The sequence below is a fragment of the Carcharodon carcharias genome, chromosome 14 (genome assembly GCF_017639515.1).
Source record: "Carcharodon carcharias isolate sCarCar2 chromosome 14, sCarCar2.pri, whole genome shotgun sequence".
NCBI classification, from domain to species: domain Eukaryota; kingdom Metazoa; phylum Chordata; class Chondrichthyes; order Lamniformes; family Lamnidae; genus Carcharodon; species Carcharodon carcharias.
In genome coordinates this window covers 50,424,484-50,429,277 of record NC_054480.1, presented here as the reverse complement: position 1 = coordinate 50,429,277, position 4,794 = coordinate 50,424,484, and the positions used below count along the sequence as shown (strand labels likewise).

The 4,794-nt window shown below is 40.6% G+C and overlaps 1 non-coding gene across 1 annotated transcript; it reads left to right on the top strand.

Annotated features, from left to right (window-relative positions):
• The first annotated feature begins 3,894 nt into the window (after nucleotides 1-3,894).
• On the top strand, nucleotides 3,895-4,013 carry LOC121287669. Its single transcript, XR_005945209.1, has one exon. It is a non-coding gene; the product is annotated as a 5S ribosomal RNA (ribosomal RNA).
• Nucleotides 4,014-4,794: the final 781 nt, after the last annotated feature.

Below are 4,794 nucleotides of genomic sequence, written 5' to 3'. Positions count from 1 at the left end.
AATAGAATATGAATGCAATCTAGCAAAAATCATAAAAACAAACCGTAAAAGCTTTTATAGATATGTAAAAAGGAAGCATTTGGCTAAGACAAATGTGGGTCCATTACAGGCAGAGTCAGCAGAATTCATAATGGGAAATAGAGAAATGGCAGAGAAGCTAAATGATTATCTTGTGTCAGTTTTCACTGAGGAGGATACAAGAAATCTCCCAGATTTAGAGATCCAAGGAATTAGGGAGAATGAGGAGTTGAAGGAAATTAGTATAAGTAAGAAGGTTGTATTGGAGAAATTAATGGGACTGAAAGTTGATAAGTCCCTGGGACCTGATATCCTGCATCCCAGAGTGTTGAAAGAGGTTGCTATAGAGATAGTGGATGCATTGGTGATCATTTTCCAAAATTCTATAGATTCTTGAATCGTTCCTGAAGATTGGAAGGTAGCAAATGTCACCCTGCTATTTAAGAAGGAAGGAGCGAGAAAACAGGGAGCTACGGACTTGGCAGCATCGGCGGAGAAGAAAAGAGTTGACATTTCGAGTCCGCATGACCCTTCAGCAGAACAGTTCTGCTGAAGGGTCATGAGAACTCGAAACGTCAACTCTTTTCTTCTCCGTCGATGCTGCCAGACCTGCTGAGTTTTTCCAGGTAATTCTGTTTTTGTTTTGGATTTCCAGCATCCGCAGTTTTTTGTTTTTATCTGAGCTACAGACCTGTTAGCCTCACATCAGTAGCACGGAAAATGCTAGAATCTATTATAAAGGATGTGACAAATGGATACTTGGATAATCATGATCTGATTGGGCATAGTCAGCATGGATTTGCAAATGGGGAATCATGTTTGACAAACTTGCTGGAGTTTTTTGAGGACGTTACTAATAAAATTTATAAAGGAGAGTTGATGGACATAGAATACTTGGATTTTCAGAAGGCTTTTGATAAAGTCCCCCACAGGAGGTTGATTAGCAAAGTAAAAGCACTTGGGATAGGAGGCAATATATTGGCATGGATTAAGGATTGGCTAACAGGCAGAAAACAGAGAGTAGGAATAAATGGGTCATTCTCGTGTTGGCAGGCTGTGACTAGTGGGGTACTGCTAGGATCAGTACTTGAGCCCCAGCTGTTCAAAACATATACCAGTGATTTGGATGTGGAGACCAAATGTAATATTTCCAAGTTTGCAAATGATACAAAGCTAGGCGGGAATGTGTGTTGTGAGGAAGATGTAAAGCGGCTTACAGGAGGATTTGGACAGACTTAGTGAATGGGCAAGAACATGGCAGATGGAATATAATGTGGAAAAATGTGAGGTTATCCACTTTGATAGAAGGAACAGATGTGCAGAGTATTTCCTAAATGGTAAGAGATTAGAAAATGTAGATGTACAAAGGGACCTGGGTGTCCTTGTCCATAAGTTACTGAAGGCTAACATGAGGTGCAGCAGGCAATTAGGAAGTCTAATGGAATGTTAGCCTTTATCGCAAGAGGATTTGAGTACAGGAGTAGTGAAGTCTTGCTTCAATTGTTTAGAAGCTTGGTTAGACCGCACCTGGAGTACTGCCTGCAGTTTTGGTCCCCTTACCTCAGAAAGAATATTATTGCCATAGAGGGAGTGTAACAAAGGTTCACCAGACTTGTTCCAGAGATGGCAGAACTGCCTCATAAAGAGAGATTGGGGAAACTGGACCTGTATGCTGTAGAGTTTTGAAAAATGTGAGGTGATCTCATTGAAATTTACAAAATACTTAAAGTAACAGATAGGGTAGATGTAAGATGTCTCCCCTTGTTGGGGGGCGGGGTGGTGCCTAGAACCAGGGGACACAATTTCAAAATAAGGGAGAAGCCACGTAGGACCAAGATGAGGAGAAATTTCTTTACTCAGAGGGTTGTGAATCTTTGGAATTCTGTACCCCAGAGGGCTGTGGAAGCTCAGTCACTGAGTATGTTTAAGGTAGAGATTGATAGATTTCTGATTAACAATAACATAAAGGGTTATGGAGGTAGTGTGGGTAAAAGGCATTGAAGTGTTCAATCAGCCACGCTTGTATTGAATGGGAGAGCAGACTTGACAGGCTGAATACCTTCTCCTGTTCCTTTGTTCCAATGGATTATACCTTGTGTGTCAATGTTTACATGGTGTCACCTATGTATTTGCCACATGGCCTATGTATTTGCTTTAATGTTTGTGTCAGTAATTAACTCTTGCTTTTCACACAGCAGGTTTTGGAAAAAGCATTATTATTTGGAATGCAATTTAAAATGATTTCACATTATTTGTAAATTCTGGAATATTTAGCTCTTTTTTTTGTCATGTAGGTTTTCCACTAAAAGTCAAGCAGGGGATTAACAAGGAGACACAGCTTCCTGTAGTTGTGATATGATAAAACAGCTATGTGGTTTAGCACAAATGAAGATTATTTGTCTCCCCTACTACTGTCCTGCAGATTAATAGGTCGCCAAATGATTGTGAGAGGAGTAGTAGGAATTCAGGCTATGCATACAGCTTTCAAGTCCAGGTTGAAAAATATGTGAGGGCAATAGAAACCATGATATGGGCATTTCACAATTCAGGCTTTCTACTAACTTTTTCTTCTTGTCACAATCGATGGAAATTTTCATAGACAGATTGCTAGGATATGAAACTGACACATTTATCCATTCTGCAAATTGGGGTAGCAGGATTAATAATCGCTCTTTCACCTTGATATTTCACACCAGAAGTTGCATTGGTGTAAAATGGACAGCCTGGCCACTCCAAAAGATGGGAAACACCATGCTGTCAGGCTGCATTACTCAGGCTAAAAATAATGCATTTACTTTTGTCATATTTAATTACAAAATTAGGAAGGGATCTGACAGAGTAGACATAGAGAGGATGTTTCCACTTGTGGCGGGGTAACCAAAACTAGGGACCATAAATATAAGACAGTCATCAATAAATCCAATATGAAATTCAGGAGACTTTCTAGAGTGGTTAGAATGTGAAACTTGCTATCACATGCAATAGTTGAGACGAATAGTATAGATGCATTTAACGGGAAGCTACACAAGTACATGAAAGAGAAAGAAATAGGAGGGTACGCTGATAAGGTTAGATGAAGAAGGATGGAAGTAGTCTCGTAGCGGATAGGAGCCAGCATAGATCAGTTAGGCTGCACATGGCCTGTTTCTGTGCTGTCTGATTTATGTTATACTTAGTAAAAGATTTATACAGCAGATAATTTACAGTACAATACCCGTCTTACACATTAATTTCAATTGTTCCTGAAAGTAAAATGATAGGTTTATCTAAAATTTCATATGAAGAAAGGCAAAAAAAAATTATGATTGGAAGGTGGCCAGAGAACTGCTCCCATCACAGGCAGTATAAGACTACAATGAGCCATCATCACTGATTCCATACCCTTTAGACTATACCTTTCAAATTCGGATGGATGGAAGCACAAGGTGGCTTTTTTGGTCCCCCTTTCCATGCCAAAGGGGTCTGTTAGAGAGAGTTGTCAGGCCTGCCTAGGTAATTCTTCCCTTTGCTTACTCCATTGTCCTCAATAGTACTGTTGCCAGAAATCCTCAGAAGTTACTAAGAAAAAGTTAATAGATCCGAGACGAGAAATTATTACCTGTTATTTACCCCCCAGGTTGGCCATTGGCAAGAGTGCTCCTCGTGGTGAAGTTTGGGTAGCTTCATCTTCCAGCAGATTGATAGCTTGGCCTAAATAGCTAAGTGGCTATGGTACTGGGTTTGTAACCCCAAGATCAAGAGTTCAAATCTCACAATGGCTAAAAGAAATGTGCAATTTTAGCCTACGGCCATACTAGTCTGAAAACGCCCGATCTCGTCTGATCTCGGAAGCTAAGCAGACTCAGGCCTGGTTAGTACTTGGATGGGAGACTGCCAAACTACGGCCATACTAGTCTGAAAACGTCCGATCTCATCTGATCTCGGAAGCTAAGCAGACTCAGGCCTGGTTAGTACTTGGATGGGAGACTGCCTGGGAATACCAGGTGCAGTAGGCTTTAAGCTTGGCCTAAATAGCCATGTGGTTATGGTACTGGGTTTGTAAGCCCCAGATCAAGAGTTCAAATCTCACAATGGCAAACTATGAAACAATATCAAGAGTTCAAATCTCACAATGGCAAACTATGAAATAATATAACTTCATCTGAAACAGATGGAAACGGGTTTGTACTCAAAAGAGTTTCCAGCAGATTGATTGGATTGGACACCATTGCAGGCACAATACATCCACACTAGCCAACTAAAAGATGGAAATGGTTGCAAAGTGGTGATGTTACTGGAGTAGTAATCTAGAGGCCAATGCTCTGGAGGCATGAGTTCAAATCACAGCAGCTGGTGGCATTTAAAATTCAATTAGTTAACATCAGTTAGGATAAAAAGCTAATGCCAGTAATGAAATTGTCATTAAAGCTCACCTGGTTCATTATTATTATTATTATTCATTAGGGAAGGAAATCTGTTGTCCTTACACAGCCTGGCCTACATGTGACTCCAGACACACAAATATGTGTCAAATGGCCTAGCAAGTTACTCAATTGTTTCAAATTGTTACAGAAAAGGTGAATAAGAATAAAACTGGTGGGCCACCCAGCATCAAGCTAGTTATCGGAAGTGGCAAAGGCACACCCTACCCAGTCGACCCTACTACATCAGGGTACTTGTGCCAAAATTGGGAGAGTTGTGCCACATACTAGTCAAGCAACAACCTGACATAGCCATACTCACGGATTTAAACCTTACAACCAATGGCCTAGACTCTCTACCACCATTCCTGGATAT